At 36.5% G+C, this 21,380-nt stretch overlaps 1 pseudogene across 1 annotated transcript in view; it reads right to left on the bottom strand.

The window, feature by feature from the left end:
- Positions 1–21,380, bottom strand: part of LOC149195778 (serine carboxypeptidase-like 35) — a 45,177-nt pseudogene that overhangs the window by 23,321 nt on the left and 476 nt on the right. Inside the window, exons 2-8 of the transcript XR_016255127.1 lie at positions 21,242–21,349; positions 20,844–20,939; positions 20,563–20,722; positions 20,114–20,414; positions 19,880–20,016; positions 19,694–19,783; positions 18,639–18,753 (exon numbers count right to left, since the gene is read on the bottom strand). The product of XR_016255127.1 is annotated as a serine carboxypeptidase-like 35 (transcript). The remainder of the gene's footprint in view (positions 1–18,638; positions 18,754–19,693; positions 19,784–19,879; positions 20,017–20,113; positions 20,415–20,562; positions 20,723–20,843; positions 20,940–21,241; positions 21,350–21,380) is intronic.

Below are 21,380 nucleotides of genomic sequence, written 5' to 3'. Positions count from 1 at the left end.
TATAGTTTCATTAGGATACATAATTGTGTACGTTATAATTTGATTAAGAAAAGCATATTCCCCATAATCTCTCTCTTGAATGTGAACGACAAATTGGATGTATGATTCATGAAATTGTGTATATGTCTGAGTGCTCCCTATAATATAGATAACGTAAGAAAATTATTAATGGTTGTACATTTTTATACAACTACAGGATCCACAATCCCTATATATGGGCTGAAAATGCTTTTAAGGATTTAAATTGTCATGTATTGATTTTGTATGTGTATAATTGAATTGTAATGAGATTTTTTGAGTCATGGAGTCAAATTGTGGATGGATTTCTAATGTTTTGCATTAAATCAAGGCATTGATGCGAATTTGAATTATGATTATCGTTGGCTAAAATCCTAGCTAAGGGTAATTAAGCTATTTGAAGCAAAATGTGTCTTTACTTAGGAAATCAAAAGGATTTTGGTAAGAAGATGAAAATGCTACCAAGGATTCGATCAAGTTCCATTTTGAGGCTAGAAGGATTTCACATGGGTGTAAGGCAAACTCGTAAATCATGTAGGGAGGCTTGTGGAAAAATATGATTGATATGGTGCCGAAGGCTTGAATCACATAATAGTGTCACCTCCAGTCACACCTTCACTTATCAAACATTTCACTTACATGAAGGGGATCGAACCTTTAGGGATTTATAATTCAATATGAAAAATAACTATGAGACCACCCTGGGTCTATCATCCTAACAACCCAATGACCAAGAGCCTAAGAAAATGTTTGTTCGGAACCTAATACGATAGGATTTAAACGAAGAAATGTTATTTATAGGGGTATTTACACCATTCTTGCATTAGTAAAGGAGAATATAATCCAAGGCACCAACAAGAGTCCACTTCATCTTATGTTGGTTATGTCAAGTGGTATCACAACAAAAATTATGCTCTTTGGGATTGGGGAAGAAACAAAAGTATTTGTGTTGTAGGATTTTTTAAGTGAGAAACGATGATTAAAGGGGATACCTGTGAAGGATAGAGTGATTACAAGATTTGGGATAGATGGTAGTAGCGAGAATAAAGCATTACAATAAGAAAATGGAGGAGAATTTCCAGAGCTAGAGGATTTGTAGCAGATTAAATATATTTCCAGCTAGCCAAGTAAGAAGCAGATCTTGAGGATTAAAAATCCAAGGACACTGAAGCTAGGGATACAAAATATTATGTATATATCAATGTTGATGAGATGTGGTAAGTAATCCAATATTTAAGTTTTATCCTAATCCATGAAAAGAAATTATTGGATACAAGTAGTAGTAAAGGGAAGAGGATTGTGATACAGAATTGTTGATATAGTGAAATTATTCCAGTTGAGTTTGGAAGGTGAAGAGGGTAGAGGAAGTGTTAAAAATTCATGGAGAGAATAGGAGGTGTTCTCAAGGGAGGCGGTTAGAGTGCATAATCTAGAAGGCTAGAGTAAGCTCAAGGGCATACATGGGAGAAAACTTGTGATAACAAATGACCAACTATGGAGGAGAGAAACTTGGTGAGTTCATTTTGAAGTTTTATTTGTAGCTCATAGTGAGCATGGAGAAGGTCATAAAGAAGGAGAAGGAGATGAATATGGATATTCAGGTTGAGGGTTCTAAGAGAATTCACACTAATATGAGAGATATGGAATTTGAGAGAGACTTGGATAGCTTAAAAGAATGGCACATTGTGGTGAATTTTCACCTGGAGGAGATGGAGAATGAAAACTAGATATGTCAGTGGGATATGAAGAAAATTATCAAGTGGCCTATTAGATATCTCTATTCTAGGAAGATGTGACACCTTTTGAGTGTTTAGTCGAGAGATGAAAAGATCAAAGCAACTGAGTAAGGGGATGAGAGAGTTCACTATTGTGAACTAGAGCTAGGAGCATTCATTGGAGAAGAGAATGATGAATATGTTACCAAAGGACCAATTTAGAGTGTCATGAACTATGTATATATTTCACGATAACAAGAGAAACTAATGGTAGAGGCACTAAATGAGCCTATAAAGCCTTGTTTTTTAAAAGATGGTGAATTGTGTGTGAATGTAGATGTTCTAGATCACATGTGTGGATATTTATTAATCATTGTCATAAAATAAGAAGATAAGGTATAATTGTCTCTAAGAGATAGAAACAACGAAAATTGTGCGAATGGAATGAAAGAAAGGAAGCTTATCATGGTGGAGGAGAATTGAATTCCTATAGGGAAGGAAAATATCAATGATAAGGTAATGGATTTACCTTTAATATAACAAGTTTTTTTTACTAAATATGAATATGTGCTAATAGGTAAGGAGAAAAGGTTGTCTCTAAGGATAATAATGTAGATTTCTACGTGACACCTCTACAGGAAACTAAGGTGAATGAAGTCTACACCAAACCAATTGACGAACCTGATAAATGAGCATTCAACAAGTATGAGGGATTTGTCAATGAGGATTAGAAGATTCGATTAAGGAGTTTCTAATAGTGGAATAATTCATATGATTTGTGGGATTAGGAACTTGAGAATCCATATACCTTACTGAAGCATGAGGAATTTCGGAATCCATATACATTGGTAAAGTAGGAGGAAATTCCTTTCGAATATAAGAAATAAATCTAAATTGAAGGAGACAGAAATATATATTCCATTAACTAGCAATGGATAAAGCATCTAAGCATGTGGTGTATTTGAAGTTACACATGTGGAGAGGATCTTACATGCTACCAATATTACGTTTGAAGAATCAGTAATGGAAGAAAAGAGACTTAGCATACACAATATAGAACATGTTCTAATATGAACTATGTATCTTCTAGAAGGTCAAGATGATGAAAGGGATGAAAAAGGAGAAATTTTGAAGATGTAATACAATTTCAAAGTTTAGGATGACATGGATTCTATACAAAGTTGTAGGAAAAAAGCATACATCCAAAGAGGGAGAAATAGAGGATACACTAGTAGAAAATGGTGAAATTAGTGACTAGGTGACTAAAAAAGTTAGTCACCACAACTTTTCCAAGTGAAATACTACCAGAAATTAGTAGTATTAAGTGACCAAAATAAAAATGACTAACATAAATGACTAATTCAGTCTAGGGATAAAATATTAGATTAAGTAGTAAGTGACCAAACTAAAAGAGACTAACTTAAATGACTAATTTAGTTCAAGTCTAAAATATATCTAGATAATAAGTGAAAAAATCGAAAATGATTAACATAAATGACTCTTGTAACCCAAGAATGAAAATATGACCAACTAACAGGTACAACAAGTATATGAACTGGTCATTTATGATAATAATTTTTAATTGTGTCACTCTGGGAATGGAAAATTGAAATTTTGATATTGAAGTGTTACATTTCATTAAGTTTTAACACTGCAGATGGATTCAAATACCCCCTCTGAATCCATCTGCAGTGTTAAAATTTAGAGACAAAGTGGTCTCTAAATCCATATGCAGTGTTAAAATTTAGTGACAAAGGGGTCTCTGAATCCATTTACAGTGTTAAAATTTAGAGAGTCTGTAAATCTATTTGTAATATTAAAATTTAGATAGATTGATTCATGTTATGAAACCAGCTCAAGAAAAGATAGAAAAGATAGATCAACGCCTTAGAATTTAGCCTCTTCGAGGGGGCAACCTCCTTTACATTACATAAATGAACAATTCTTGGATGATACAAATGACAAAACCTCCTTTCTATATATAGGAGTCTAAGGAGTCACAATATAATCCAGCCGACCTAACAATAATAATATAAAGCCACAAAAATAACAATAGAGGGATTCTATGGGGCACAGAAATAACAATATGGGGGTAATAGGGGCACAACAATATAAATAAGGGGTATAACTACAATAGTAATGGGGTAATCACTAGTATTATAGGGACCCAACATGCCCCTCTCCTTCAAAAAAGTGTTGTCCTCAACGCTTGAGTAGTTCTGGATACTTCTGCATAAAATTCTCATCCTCCCATGTGGAATCTTCAGCGGATAAGTTCTTCCACTTGATAAGATACTCTGAAATTGATCGATTTCGTAGCTGTCGAGTTCTTGTTTCTGTGACTGCTTCCGGTTCCAATATAATTTTTCCTTCCTCGTCAAGTTCTGGCAATATTGTTTGAATTGGGAGCTTGTCACCTATAACCTTCTTTAAACATGAAACATGGAAAACTGGGTGCAATCGAGAAGCTGCAGGAAGCTCCAATTTGTATGCCATAGTACCAATCTTTTGCAACACCTTGTACGGACCATAATACTTTGGTGATAATTTATTATCCTTCTTAGCTTGCTTTAGGGACATTTGCTTATATGGTTGTAGCCGTAGGAATACCCAATCACCTACATCAAAACTTCTTTCACTGCGATGTTGATCTGCCTGTTGTTTCATTCTATTTTGTGCCAACACGAGGTTATCCTTTAAGAGTTGGAGGACTTGTTGTTGATGTTCGATGTGATGTTCCACTGCCTGAACCTTAGAATTTTCTCTTAAATATGATGTGATGGATGGTGGTTGATACCCATAAAGTGCCATAAATGGGGTCATTTTTGTTGCTGTATGGAAGGAAGTGTTATACCACCATTCAGCCAGAGGCAACCATTTGACCCATTGTGTCTGTTTATCAGATACAAAGCAACGAAGATATCCTTCCAAACATTTGTTTACTATCTCAGTTTGCCCATCAGATTGAGGATGATAAGATGAGCTATGAGCTAACTGAGTACCAAGACAAGAAAATAATTCTGTCCAAAAATTTCCAGTGAAAATGGGATCTCTGTCACTTACAATAATCTTTGGGTTTCCATGTAGCTTTTGAACTGTTTCCATAAATGCAGTAGAAACTGTACTGGCTTTAAATGGATGTGATAATGCACAAAAGTGTGCATACTTGGTAAGTCTGTCAACTACCACCATGATGACACTCTTTCCCTCAGACTTGGGTAAACCTGTGATAAAATCCATTGAAACCTCCTCCCAACGTTGGCTTGGAATGGATAAAGGTTGTAATAGACCCGGTGTCTTAATTGTTTCAACTTTATTTTGTTGGCAAACCAAACATTCCGCCACAAACTTTTGAATATCTGATTTAAGGCCATCCCAAAAAAATTCCTTCTTAACCCTGTGGTAAGTTTTTAAAAATCCTGAGTGCCCTCCTAAGGGAGAAGTGTGCAATTCCATAAGAATCTTTTGTTTTAGCTGGGAATTCTTACAGAGGTATAAGCGATCTTTGTACCATAACGAATCATTTTGCCAGCTAAATGTATCAGAAGTACTGGAATCTTGTTGTAGCTTTCGAATAAGTGCCCACACTTCTTCGTCATTCTTCCATTCCTCCCTTGCTTCGTTTATCCAATCTGGTTGGATAATAGAAATGGCACACAACAATGCTTCCACATCCTCATCCTTTCTTGAGAGTGCATCTGCCACCACATTTTGCTTCCCTTTTTTGTAGATGATTTCAAAGTCATAACCCAACATCTTTGTGACCCACTTTTGTTGCTCTTCAGAGGATAATCTTTGTTCTAAAAAGTATTTAAGGCTATCATGATCCGTTTTTACCTTGAAGTGTCTTCCCATTAGGTAGGGTCGCCATTTCTTAAGTGCATGGAGTATTGCCAACATTTCCTTCTCATAAATAGCTTTGCTTAAAAACTTTCCTTGATTGGACGACTTTCAAAAGCAATGGGTCTTTCATCTTGCATTAGAACAACACCAATTCCATTTCCTGAAGCATCACATTCCACAATAAAGGTTTTTGTGAAGTCCGGTGTAGCTAAGACCGGTGCTTGGCACATTGCCTCTTTAAGATGTTCAAAGGCCTTTGTTGCTTCCGGAGTCCATGAAAATGAATCTTTCTTCAATAATGTTGTTAGAGGTGCTGCTATTCTCCCATAATTCTTAACAAACTTGCGATAATACCCTGTCAACCCAAGAAATCCTCGCAGATGCTTTATGGATGTGGGGATTTTCCATTCCTTAATGGCTTTAATTTTGCTAGGGTCTACCTTAACTCCTTCATGAGATACAATATGACCCAAATATTCCACCTCCTGGACTCCAAAGAAACATTTGGATCTTTTTGCATATAATTGTTTCTCCTCCAATAGTTGTAGCACCTTGTCAACATGTTCAACATGATCCTTCCAAGACTTGCTGTAGATTAGTATATCATCAAAAAATACTAACACAAATTTTCTAAGGAATGGTTTGAAAATTGAATTCATCAAACCTTGAAATGTTGAAGGTGCATTGGTAAGGCCAAAAGGCATGACCAAAAATTCATAATGACCCTCATGAGTTCTAAATGTCGTTTTCGGAATGTCTTCAATCTTCATTCTGATTTGATGATATCCCGAACGAAGATCCAACTTGGTGAAGTAAATTGATCCATGCAATTCATCCAGTAATTCATCAATGACAGGAATGGGGAACTTATCTTTAATAGTGAGCTTGTTGAGCTCCCTATAATCCGGACACATGCGCCATGATCCATCCTTCTTGTGCACCAATACTACTGGAGCTGAGAAAGAACTTTGACTCGGTTGAATTATACCAGCCTCTAGCATTTCTGCAACCATACGTTCAATTTCACTTTTTTGGACATAGGGATATCTGTACGGCCTGATGTTTGGAGGAACACTTCCTGGAATCAGATGAATAGCATGATCATGATCACGCATAGGTGGGAGACCTTTGGGAGTCTCAAATACCTTGGAATGATTGTCCAGGACTTTTTGGAGATCTGGAGAAATAGATGATTCCAATGTGGAAACATCTAGCGAACATAATTGTGCAATTACACCTCTTTGCTCCTTTTTTAGAAGCTTTGTCATGCCATTAGAGCTGATTATCTTTCCTGGTTTCCCTGCAATACCCCTTAATTCAACTTCCTTTCCTTCCACAGAAAATTTCATGAAAAGTTCTTGAAAATTAAAAGCTATTGTACCCAAGGATTGTAGCCATTGGACTCCTAGTACAACATCAGCACCTCCCATTGGAATGGAAAGCATTGGGCTAGTCAATACATATTCTCCCATGGATAGCTTGATATTATGGCACTTTCCAGAGCAATTTATTGTTCCTCCATTTGCAATCATCACTTGACACTCTGGTGCTGGATATAGGAAGCAATTCAATTCTTTTGCTACCCTACAATGAATAAAATTGTGGGTGCTTCCTGAATCAATCAACACTATTACCTTTTTCTTCTTGATTTGTCCTTCTATCTTGATGGTTTGAGGAGTGGTAATTCCCGCCAATGCATTACAAGATATGGTCGGATTTATTTGTTCTTCATCTAGGCTTTGTTCCTGGAGTATATCTTCTTCTTTTGACCTTTCTTGCTCCTTTTCTTCTTCCTCTTCACAATCTATGTAGAATAATTTCTTCTCAGCACACTTATGACCTTTAGTGTATTTGCTATCACAACTGTAACAAAGCCCTTTTGCTCTTTTTTCTTCCAATTGTTGTGGTGTCAACCTTATAGGTTGTGGAAGACTAGGGGCAACAACACTTCCGTCTTTATAGTTGTGAGTGGTATGCTTCCTGGTTGCCATAATTTTGCTTTCCATTTTTCTTGCTAACCTGAATGCCTTCTCTAATGAATCAGGTTCCCAAAGGCGAACATCATGTTGGATATTATCCTTTAAAGACCCTATGAACACATCAATCCTATGCTCCTCTGGAATATCTTTTACCCTTATGTTCAATTTTTGGAACTCCTCAATGTGCTCCATTATTGAACCCTTTTGTTTGAGACTTATCAATTGGCTAAAAAAAGTGTTGCTTTTTGTATCTTCATAATGTGCTATCAATTCTTCCGTAAAAATTGCCCAAGTGATAAATTGTTTACGAGAGCAAAGCCATTGATACCATACAAACTGATTTGGTTCCAAATATACAGTTGCCATACGTACCTTTTGTGTGTTTTGCACATTATTGAGATCGAAGAATTGCTCCATCTGTAATATCCATGTGGCGGGATCCTTGCCATCAAACTTCCTCATATCGATTTTTGGAATATGGTGATTCTTCGATCCAACATTAGCGTCTATGGAATCATGATTAACATTTCTTTTGTTCTCATCATGAGTTTCCTTTACTACCTTTTCACCATTAGTGACCCTTTCTTGTAGCAACTTCTTCAATTCTTCCATGTCTTTCTTCAAATCTATCTTCAAATCTACCATGTCTCTCTTCAAATCTGTCTTTGAATCATCCATCTTAGCTTCCATTCCCTTTATCTTAGATTCCACGCCACTTATCTTAGCTTCTGTTAGCTTTTGTGAGCGTGACATTTGTTGCACTTGTTCTTGTAATTTTGATATATCATGTAGCATTTCTTCCTCTTCTTCATGAGTCATGCTAGAGCTTTCAGGTTCCTTACTAGGTGTTTGCATTTTCTTTCCTCGGGGCATCAGTTACCGATAATAATGCTTTACTATGCCCTTTGAATTCCGTTAAACCAAGCTTAAAAAAAAACTACACACCTTTTTTCACTTTATAGAAGCCTGATATTGAATCTGATGTATCTCTGTAATTTCGGATCATCCAGTTCTGAAATTGGTACCTGTAGTAGCCTTCTACGTCCTCTTTCCAATGCCACAAGTCTGAGCCAAATTGGATTCTCCAAGGAAGAGTTATGTGAAATCTCCCACAGTGACTTGCTTTTAGACTGGTTCAGTAGAGCGAACTTGTACGACATGCCACGAGTCACTGTTTCAACCTTTGAATCGAAACACACACACAAGAAACTACAGTCTGTCCTCTTTCTGTACCTTCTTACGAAATTTCAATCTGATCCCCAGAGAGAAAGTTATGATGATTTTCCCCAGGTCACCTGTTTTGAATGTAATTCAGGAGTCTGCAAAAAGACCAACTTCCTCAGATCATATCTCCGCAAATGCCACGCGAAAGGCTCTGAAATTCGGACCCAAGGTTCAGCACGATTTCTTCTCAAATGGGTTTTTTTTGTGACTTCTGAAACGTCACAGAAAAAAAGTTATAGCGAAAATGCCACGATGACCTATTTGGAGCAGCGAAACCCTAGAATCCAAAGCTCTGATACCAAATGTTATGAAACCAGCTCAAGAAAAGATAGAAAAGATAGATCAACGCCTTAGAATTCAGCCTCTTCGAGGGGGAAACCTCCTTTACATTACATAAATGAACAATTCTTGGATGATACAAATGACAAAACCTCCTTTCTATATATAGGAGTCTAAGGAGTCACAATATAATCAAGCCGACCTAACAATAATAATATAAAGCCACAAAAATAACAATAGAGGGATTCTATGGGGCACAGAAATAACAATATGGGGGTAATAGGGGCACAACAATATAAATAAGGGGTATAACTACAATAGTAATGGGGTAATCACTAGTATTATAGGGACCCAACAATTCAATTGAAAGAAATATAGAATTAAAATAAATAATCATGAATTCACATTTTGTTGTATTAAAAATTTCAAAATAAATCTTGAATATGATATCCAAGCAAAAATATCCAAACTTTGAATATTTTATTAAACTTTATAAAATTATATCCATTTCATATTTTCCTGTGGAAAAGTCTTCCATTTTTTCTTTAACTTAATAACAATGTACAAATAAAAATTCACTTTACATATTAATACCTCTTAACCATACATTTTCTAAATGTTAAAAAAAAATTAATTCCTTCCTATTCACTTTATATTCAACATTAAAATGAATCCAAACTGATTCAACATACACATATTGGTGGCAATAAATTACCTTTTATACCTGAATATAATAGTTAAAAATATTATTTTCTCAAAAAAAACTTTTAAGATACTATAAAAAATAAATTGAAAAGATAATATAAAAAAATAAATTTAAAAATAAATTCATTGAAAATATTGGAGGGAATGATTTCTCTTATACAATTGGCCAAGAGAAGTGGTGGGAGGAATTTGACACATGGAATTGGAATGAGAATGAGGAGGATTCCTGCTCTTGAACTACGGTTGTTGATAATTTTTCTGCGTGCTAAATGGTGAGGCTCAGTGTAAAGGATGGTTGTTGATAAGTCTTATCCATGCTTTAGGCTTTCATAGCATTGTTGCCACATATATATAACAAACCCCTCTTTAACCTTTGTTATATCAGACTTAACCATAACCCTTTATTGATGGTTTAATTCTATTATAACCCATTTATCCTTTATAATGGTGGACTTATATATGAAACTACACATATTCATTCTTAATCCTTTATAATTCATTTACAAATGAAATATATGCAAAACATACCTTTTTGTCTTGGTATGGTCTCTGCACGGTTCTCGAGGTTTCCCCTTTATCGTTGATCGCAATTGAGTATCGCTCCTCCACGGGTTTTTGTTAACACTGGCTCTATCGCATCCGATATGCGATAGCACACTATCGAATATCAAATATTACTAACCACGCCTCAATGCTTTATCAGGTCCACATTTTCCATATGCCTTATCACATTTCTTTCGAACTCCGCTTTACACAAAAAATACATGGAACGTTGCTCCAAAGCTTCAAGGTGGAACTAAAATGAAATTGAGTCCACCTCTATAATCTTTCGGGTATGCATCTTTCAAACCTTTCCTTCAGCGTTCCACCGATCTCCAACCACATCTAATCACTGATAAATGCTTTGTCGCTATCGGTGCATCGACATTTCATAGTCCACCAACCTTTGACCTCTGTCTAATGTGATTGCAATTAGATCATGACCGTTGATCGATTTTTGATCCAACGGTCGATATCCTTTCTCAATGCAAAGTTTCCCAACAGTCTTCACCATTGATCTACACTTAGTAGATCCAACGGTATACCATGAATTCAGATAGACAACTAGCACGGGGGTTAACCGCTCGATAAAGTGGCTTCCCCTCACTCCTCCGCTGCTATGTGTCCTCCGATTACTGGAAACGTAGACAAATGGTAAAAACTGCTTATGGATTTCCTTCCACCCGAAACATAGTTATATGCCTTTGATAGTTGTTCTTCACCAATCCTCAGTGGTTGATCTGGACCGTTGATCTATAAGATCTAATGGTTCCTGTGTATCACCTCTTTACTTCTCCGCTCGGTCCTTTTACCTTGTTTTACGCTATCTCTTCAGCGTTTCTCTATGGGTTTGGTTATTTCTTTAGGGTTTCATTCTTTTCATTATTCCGTTTCCTCTGATCTTAACTCTGCGAATTCTTACTTCGCTACCTCTACAGAGCTTACTCTGTTCCTTCAGCTGGATTCAAAGATCCCTTATGATTCTTCTTAATCATACCCTCCTCTGCATATCCACATAACTTTCTTGCAACCTTCTGTTATAGAACCTACAATTTTACATGAAATTCATTCATAAAATACTCATTTCACACATCTACACAGCTAGGAATAAACCTCTATATACATAAGTATAAACAAATGATTACATTCGAGACTCTGTGTCTCTCACAGGCCTGTTCTTCAATATCAATGGCCTCTTCCTATACTCTGCCCGTAGGATTACATTTATACCAAAAAGCTCCGTTAAACTAATTATGGTTCCCCTCCTAAATCTACTGAAATGACTTCTAAATTCTCTATGTCCACTTCTAACTTCATTTAATTCCTAAAAACTCTCTCTCGTTCATCGAATCCTGAAACTGCTTAAGAGTTATAATTGATTTTTAACTCTTTTTCTTTATTAACCACTCATGTTCTCATTTATTTGAGAGAATTTACAAAACATCTCACTTTATCTATTTAATTCCTATTTTATGCACTCAAAAGCCTAAATATTACATTAATTCATCAGTTAGGAATCCAAATTCCTTAAAATACATGACCCCCTATTTCTACTTAATACAATGATTTTCACTTGGGTTGAATGCTCCTGCATCAGACTCCCGAAGTAGAAAATATTCATGATCTCCTGATCATGTGTCTTTTGGTCTTTGTCTTCATGGATCCCATACTTTGTTTTGTAACTGCCCAAATGTCTTGTTCCTTTACTGCTGCTACACTTCTGTTGTCTTTTGCTCCATCTTCTTATCCTTGTCATTCAGATTCAAATTCTGATTGATCATGTTTCCTGTTGCTATCATTTTCCTCCCTATGGCCTGTTTCATCATTAGCTGCCATAATTCTTCAATCTCCATCTCCAGTACATCCTTGGATTGGTCTATACTTTGCCACTTACTTCTACCTCTTTCTCTTTGTTTCAGGTTGCTGTTGTTGTCCACCAACTCTTTAATCTATTGTTCTTCTTCTTGGAGTTTTCGAATGTTATCACTTACTCTTACTCTTCCTCTAATTCTTACCTATTTTGTTATTCTTTCTACCTCTTTTTCATCCTTACCCTCTTTCATGATTATTTCTATTTGCACTGAATCATGACTTTCCAGTATTCTCTCCAGCAATTTAACATCTCTATTCCATGGATTGAATTCTTCCACAGAATCTTCTTCTTTCATCTTTATTGGTTGCTCATCTATGCCAAATTTCCTTTAGCATCTGTAACAAAACCCGCACTCACAAAACACTTGTTAAAATAAAAAACATAAGGCTTTTGTGCCTTATATTCCTTTGGCAACAATTCAGTTTGCTGCTCTGTTTCTTTCTCCTTTGTCAGCACATTAGCATGCTATTTTGAATTCTCAAAAAAAATCATGATACTGTTAACTAATCTCTCCCCCATATCATCTTTTCCATTAATATCTCTCCGCTCTTGTCCATTGTAGTGAACTCCTTCTTTTGCAATGTAGATTTGCTAAACTTTCATTACCATCTCCTTTTTCTTATGATTTTCATTCATGACAATTCTTTTGTCTTCCTTTTTCAACAATCTATCTTGAACATCTATCCTCTATTTTTCCAACTCCCTTCTTTGAAAGTCTAATTTTCTATATAACTCAATAATTTCAATTGGAGTAGAATTTGGAAATTTCACACAATTTTCCGTACCTTCCTTTATTATTGATAAATCATTAGATGTCCCTTTTCCTTTTTCTAGGTTTTTTGCATAGACTCCTTCTTCCTTAACATCTTTTAGTAGATGTCCTTCCTTTTTACTAAATGTCTCAATAGTTTCCATGGCTATTTCGACTGTGCCTATCATCATGGTGAATTGATGATCCTTTACTATGTTTTCAGTTAACATAGACTCTTCTTCAAGTTTGCCTTTAATCTCTTGTTGTTTACCTTCTTCAAGAGCTATCCTTGTCTCACCATCTGCATTAATATTCTCCTGCATTTGTTCTTCATCAAAATCATTAATCAAACTGAGACAATATTTCTTCATTCTTCATCAGAGTAAGATCCTAATTCTTCATCTCTATGACAACTTCTATAGACTCATCCATAGACTTTTTCTTCTGTATGCAGTCAAATTCTTCCTCTTCTGAGAAGTTTTCTTTGTCAGCTTTTACTTCTAGATCTTCATCTACTCTGAAGCTATCTTCAAAAGGTTGCTTTTCTCCTACACTACCTGCCATCATACACAAACTATCAGTTTTAAAAACATTATACCTTGTGGTCTCACTTGATGCTTCAATCATCATATCTCCTTGATGTTCCAAGTTCTATTTATGACTCATAAATTCTTCTATGGTCTCCTCTTCATTCTCCTCAAGCCCTTTACTTGGTTGCTTTATATCTTTCCCCAACTGTATATGAGACCTATCTATCTCATCTTCTTCCATAACAGAATTTAGATTCTGCTTGTCTTCTTCCTCCTTTATGCCAATATCTGCAAGTTGTCCTTCTTTACATGTTGCACCTGCAAACATACACAAATTGCCAGATTTAAAACCATGTGACCCTTTGGCCTCCCCTGAAGTTTCAGTTTCCAAGTGTTCATCTTCAGTCAGCATCTCCTCATGCTATTTTTAACTATCCCAATAGTCAATGAGATCTTTACTTGATCTCCATTTTTTAGCTTCAGTGTAGTCTTCACTTTCTCCTAGAATTTCTCCCTGTTCTGGTTCACAAATGGACTCTTCCATTTCCAACTCAACTTCCTTGAGTTTTTCCCTCAGCCACTTTACTTTCTTTTGTTGTAGCTTTCTCTGCATCTCATGCCACTCCAGTGGCTTCTTCCTTAATAACCAACCTTGTCTCTGGTTTTCCTCAAGTATTCTCCTTAATGCATTGAGTTGTTCTTTTAACTCTACAATTTCCTTGTTAATTTCCTCTTGACTCATCCTCTTGCCATTTGCCTTGGCATCCTCTTTCTCATATCTTCTGTTGTGGCTTCTCTCTAAACCTCTGCTATGAATATCAGTAGTCATCTTCTTCTTCTCTATCTTCATGTGCTCCTCACTCACTGACTATGAGCTGCATTAAAGCCTTTGCAACAACAAGTCCTCCTTATTGCAACTTACCTCACCAAGATTTCCTCTATACTTGGTCTTTTCAAAACCCCTTGGTTCTATGTCTCTAGAACCTCCTTTGAGCACTTCTCTCTACTCCTTCTAGGCTTCAACTCATCTGCACTTCTCAAGAACACAATTGTCCTCTTGTATTTCAATCACCATGAAATACTTGTTTCTGACCACTTCCCCTTTCACTTGGAAATTCTTACCAGCTTCCTTCATCCATTAGCAATTCTACCCACATCCTCTGTGGATTTGCCTTTGTGATCTACAACAATACCTCTACACTAACAAGTCTCCTTCTTGCTACATATGCTTCACTAAGCTTCTCTCCTTTGAGCTCAGTCTTTTAGCATCTCTCTGGTTCTTTCCTCTAGAACCAATTCAATCACTCCTTACTTTATATTGCTACAAACTTCTCACCTTTATCTGTGCATTACTGTACAAATGCACATTCTCAAATCAAAACAGAACATATCACCTCACCTTCAAGATCACAGCATGATCTTGTTTCACCATTCCACCTATACCTTGAATGGCTTGTAGTCTGTCTCTTGCATCTACAAGTTTTGCTACACATCCCCTCTATGTGCCTACTTTATGTCAGATTAGAATCTGATCCTTCCTTGCTTGCATAAACATCTTCGACACATAACTTTGTTCTCACTTCTTTCACATAGAATTTCTTTGTTTTGTTTTAATACCAATTGTTTCAATTACAATTCTGCTTTGATACCAAATGATGTAGGGTTACCCCCGCTTACACCCATAGTATGCATATAAAATGCATAAACACATCAATCCCAGGAAATTAACTCTCTAAGGAGTCAAAATCTTCAATTTTCAATGATTAAGGCCCCCTTATTAACTCAACAGAACCATTCATTACAATACCCTAGTCTTTCATCTCCTTCTATCGAGATTCAATCACCCCTTATAAACCTTAGTTTAAGCCTTATTTGTACTTTAGGCTTTCATAGCATTGTTTCTGCATATATATAACAAACCCCTATTTAACCTTTGTTATATCGGACTTAACCATAACCCTCTATCGGCGCTTTAATTCTATTATAACCCCTTTATCCTTTATAATGGTGGACTTATATATGAAACTTCACATATTCACACTTAATCCTTTATAACTCACTTACAAAGGAAATATACACAAAACATACCTTTCTGCCTTAGTATGGTCCTTCATGTTTCTCAAGGTTTCGCCTTTATTGTTGATCACAATTAGGTATCGCTCCTCCGCGGGTTTTCGTTAACACTGGCTCTATCGCATCTGATATGCGATAACGCACTATCAGATCTCAAATATTATTAATTGTGCCTTAATAATTTATCGGGTCTGCCTTTTCCATATGCCTTATCGCATCTCTTCTGAACTCTGCATTACATAGGAAATACACGGAACATTGCTCTAAAGCTTAAGGCTGGAACTCAAATGGAATTGAGTCTGCCTCTATAAGCTTTCAGGTCCGCACCCTTCAAAGATTTCCTTCAACGTTACACTGATATCTGACCACATCTGATCACCGATTAGTGCTTTACCGCTATTAGTGCATCGACATTTCACAGTCCACCAACCTTTGACCTCTGTCTAATTCGATTGCGATTAGATCGCGACCATTGATCAGTTTTCGATCCAACAGTCTATATCCTTTCCTAATGCAAAGTTGCTTGATAGTCTCCACCATTGATCTACACTTAGTAGATCCAACTGTCTACCATGAATTTAGATAGACAACCGGCACGGGGGTTAACCACCTGATAAAGCAGTTTCCCCTCACTACTCCGCTGCTACGTGTCCTCTGATTAGTGGAACCGGAGCCAAATGGTAAAAACCGCTTATGACTTTCCTTCCACCCAAAATCTACTTCTCTACCTTTGAGGGTTATGCTTCACTGATCCTCAGTGGTTGATATAGACCATTGATCTATAAGATCTAACGATTCCTATGTATTGCCACTTTACTTCTCCACTCAGTCCTTTTCCTTTGTTTTACACTATCTCTTCAGTGTTTCTCTATGGGTTTGGTTATTTCTTCAGGGTTTCATTCTTTTCGTTCTTCCACTTCCTCTGAGCTTAACTTTGCAAATTCTTACTTCGCTGCCTCTACAGAGCTTACTCCTTTCCTTTAGTTGGATTCAAAGATCCCTTATGATTCCTTTGAATCATACCCTCCTCTGCGTATCCACAGAACTCTGCTTGCAAGCTTCTATTATAGAACCTACAATTTTACATGTAATTCATTCATAAAATACTCATTTCACACATCTACACAACTAGGAATAAACCTCTATATACATACGTATAAACAAATGATTAGATTCAAGACTTTGTACCTCTCACAGGGCTGTTCTTCAATATCAGTGGCCTCTTCCTCAATTCTGCTCGTAGACTTACATTTATACCAGAAAGCTCTGTTGAACTAATTCTAGTTCCCCTCCTAAATCTACTGAACTGACTCCTAAATCCTCTATGTCCACTTATAACTTCATTGAATTCCTAAAAACTCTCTCTCGTTCCTCGAATCATGAAACTGCTTAAGAGGTATAATTGACTTTTAACTCTTTTGTATTTATTAACAACTCATGTTCTTATATATCCGAGAGAATTTACAAAACATCTCACATTATCTATTTAATTCCAATTTTATGGACTCAAAAGCCTAAATATTAGGTTAATTCATCACTTCAGAATCCAACTTCCTTAAAATACATGACCCCCTATGTCTACTTAATTACAATGATTTTCACTTGGGTTGAATGATCTTGCATCACCAGGTCTAAACTCATGAAGTGTTTCAGAAACTTCATTAGTATTCAGGCAGGGCCTTCCATTGATAAAAACAGAGGACTTGGTATTTTCCACGCAGAAGTCCTGGAACGCATCAAGATCTCCACTGGTTCTCTCAGTTTCCATCAAAAGACCCAAGACAAAGAGGATGCTCACAATGGCTTTGTACAGAGGTAACAAAAATATCTACAATGTTGTGTTTTCCAACTCAAAACTACATCATGGTCTTTACACACAATAGTTATCAATAACTTCAATCTTATAAACAACACTCCAACAATATGGAGACTCAACATCAATCCCTTGAAAAGCTCAAAACATGAAAGAATGGCTTGAAATAGAGGAAAAAAAAGACTCAACGCAAATTAAATAACCAGAATAGTTGGATTCTTTCAGATTTTGTAGCAAAATTCCTCTCATAACATAATACCAGCAAAGATGTGTCTTTATAAAGTGCTCTACTGATTCAGGTTCGGGTGTGATGAAGGACCCTTCCAAGACCTTTTACTTTCGTGATGTGTTAAATTGCATTTTAAAATAACATTAATGAATACATCTACATGCAGAAAAGAAGAGGGACATAACAATCATCAGCACATGAAAACATAAGCGTTGATAACAGAGTTCGTCCAGGAGAGACTACATCTCTAGGGCCAGGTGTCAAGATGCTGTAGGCTTCTGCATTAAGTGCTATAAATAATGGCGATGTACACAAGAGATGATGTCGCAATCATACAAGGAAAAATGCCCTCATGCAGGAGTGGCTCTAAGAGTTGTTCCACTACAGGAACTCTCAGTTAAAAGACTCTTATCAGTATGACATGAAAATATGCATGATGAGCATCCCACCAACATGGCATAAAAGGGATCTCAAAAACAAACATGCATGACAACAACAAGAGTATCCCAGCAACATACAACAAGGGATCTCAAAACATAACATGATGAGTTATGATAGCAAGTACATCACATAGAAGGTTCCGCATCAAATCAAGTAAGGAATCATGACGACATGTAATAAACTAGCATTTGCACCTAGTGTTGCAAAGGAAACGCCGTAAGGCATAGTGTGTAGAAGAATATTGAAACGTGAATAGGCTTTTCCGGGCTTTTTTGGAAGCAAGGGTCGATGAATTTGAGCTTTTATTTGAGGGAGTGATGCCGAAAACTGTTGAAATGGAATGCAAGCAGCCATAAATATGCATTGAACCTGTTTAGAGACCTTTGTTTGTTGTTGGAAAAAACTGTGGAGTTAAAGGTGAAGATAAATGAATGAATCCATGCGAACAACAACCGGGCAACCATATTGATTTGGAAAGGGCTATTTAAGAAATCATTATTCAAATGGGAAATTAAATTAATATGCGAACAACAACCAGACAACCATATTGATTTGGAAAGGGCTATTTAAGAAACCATTAATGAAATTGAAAATTAAACTAGGGTTAGGCAGAAGGGTAGAGTACCGTATCTACCTGCTGGCTGTTGTACCAAGCACTCCATTCTTCTTTTATCTTAAGCCCAAGGGCATTTAAGCTATACCGTGTTGAAGTTACAGAAACTCGACCATCGGTGTCACCACTACAAAAAATAAAACGGTATTCAATTGGAATTATAGACTGTGTTCACTGAAGTCGAACAACAACGTTTGAGATCTTAGATTAGCAATATTTCTTTCCAAATCTTTGGATGCAGTTCTGCAACTTTTTAGATGTCCAGATCAATCTCTGGGCTACATAAAGAATGGTACCAAAGCACTAAGAATTGGGGAATAACAAAGACTGACTTTCCTGATAAACTGCTGGCTATTTGAAAGTTATGATTGAACGCAACGGAAAGGATTTGCCGTATTGAAGGTAATGGAGAAGATTTAGCACACAGATAATGAGAGGATTTGAAAATTTTATGAATGCAAGATTAAGCATCATATATACTAGACAGCGTTATCATCATCTGCAGTATAAAATCTCATAGAAGACTAATAAAATGTCGGTTAAGTTTGCATCATTTAGAAGAGAAAATAGGAAGAAAATATCTCCCATAGAAGACAGATAAAAAGTCAGTTTAAATTCAATTTGATTACTTAATCAGAATAGGAAGACTTAGGACCAGGAGAAGATTTACAGCCTCTATGCATAATAACAAAGTAAAGAACGAGATAAAGAAGATGGCAGGCATCCCATGCTCTACTATTCAAACCATGAGCAGCTACAGATAAAAAAGTACTCAATTAGTAAGGTAAGATGTGAAATATATACAGGTCTTGTGATTTCAGAGAATTAGTTTTAAATATGAAATAGAAAATATAGCTCTAGGTGCCTTGAGAGATTTGCATTACAAAGATCACGACAATCCATTCTATTTTATATCCAATATGTAAACGGATCGCCCTGTAGGATTTCGAAGGGCAAAATATTCAAACAGCTGGATGGAATCCAGAGTAGTTAACTAAAAAATTTCTCTCCCTTGAGTCAATTCAACTGTTGCATTTTTAGAAAGCTCCAAGGACAAACTTCCGTACCTGTATACCCATATTCTTAAACTGCCCTTGATGAGCTTTCTGAAAATGGGTAGAACGGTGGTGGGAGAATCGTTCCAGGAGATCACTTCGCTGTATACAGAAAAGACATTTCCATTAATAAGGTAAGAAAGCCATAAAAACAAGAGATCCCTAGAACGAGCGAGAATTGTACAATTCTGCCCGTACCTGCACAGTGTCCAGGGATAAGAAATTTTGGTCTTGTTTGCATGTAGTGCTTTCTGCACATCAGCTCTCTTGAAATATGCTTCTGCATAATCTTCCACGCAAGGATCATAACCAGAAGGTAATTTATGCCACAGGTCCTACACGTTTAAGAGAACGGACCTTACAATGAGAAAATAACCATGGACAAGAAAGAACTAGATACTTATACGGAAGGGAGTAAGTAGTGTTAAATGCATGTTTTGACAGGGATTTGGCAGATGCCGCAAGGCGTGATGTAGTTTTATCGAGCCGGTGCACACAAACGGGCGTGTACAAACTGTAAATGTCGATATCCGCGTACATTTGAATAAAGTTTCTGATGGCACTATCACACAGGGGTGATGACTCGTTATTCGACTTGGAATCGCAGGAGTCCTTGAAACTGTGATAATCTTCGTCTGAAATAACTGCGTGGCTCCATGCATAATCTATCATACCATTCAGATCATGATCATCATCCATCACTGCATTTCAGAATCCGTCCTCATCTTGCATTCTTTAGAAGATCAACCGAAAGTGTAGCTTTCATAGTCTTAACTCTAATTCATTTTAAAATTTAGTTGACAATCAGACAAAAATGAGCTTATCGATGTGCCTTGAGGCTTGAACCTCTCCCTGTGATGATTAAGTTAAATATGTAAAACCTGTGACGCACCTATGAATAAGATGAACTTCAAGAGCAACCCTGGATCCTAATGCTTAGTCCATTACCTGCATAGCTTTCTCCAGCTATGTAAAACTCACGAGATTTGTACTGTGGAAACCTTTTGAACCAATTTAACAGGAAAGTGTACGAATCCTTAGCTGCAAATTCAAGCGGAATAGCGTTTTATTTATTACTTTTCCTCTCTAGGCATAAGGGTTTAAGTATTAACATAACGCAAAGCCACAGAGAAAGAAAATCAGACTGTGAATAGTACTACACCTGTGATTCTGTCACCTAGTTCATTCAAATCCAAGGATCTATTTGTGTAAGAGAAGCCAACTCCAACAGGTGCCTCCAAGAATAAAATATTTGCCACTAAAATACAGTAAAAAAGATAATAAAATAAAGACCGAAGACTCTGGCTTTAAAGCGAAAATACTAACAGTTAAAATGTTGCAATAAACATAACACACTCATTCAGATGGTAGCAAGTGGTAGAGATGTGAAAGTCCGGAACGTCATTAAATTTGTATTTCTAGTCCATGATGAGTAAGTGCAAGCGGGAAAGGGAGCAGAGAAATACACCGATAAAAATGAAAATAAACTATCACTGTACATCCAGGTCTCAGTCCAAAGTGTTCCATAAAAGCAAATGTAGAAAGAAAAGGGTGAATAACCTTTATTCCAAGAAAATTTGTTTAAGCGAAGGTGTGGTGCGTTCTTCTCCACCAGAAACGGCCCTAATTCCAAAGCCACTCCGTAGCTGACGGATGAGCAACCTGGTCCTGAATTTACGCATTGCAGATATGTCACTTA

This window comes from Pinus tabuliformis, chromosome 2_2 (assembly GCF_031772625.1).
Source record: "Pinus tabuliformis cultivar Carrire ecotype Pingquan chromosome 2_2, CPIR1, whole genome shotgun sequence".
NCBI lineage: Eukaryota > Viridiplantae > Streptophyta > Pinopsida > Pinales > Pinaceae > Pinus > Pinus tabuliformis.
The sequence above is the reverse complement of the archived record's forward strand: the minus strand, read 5'-3'. Positions and strand labels throughout refer to the sequence as shown.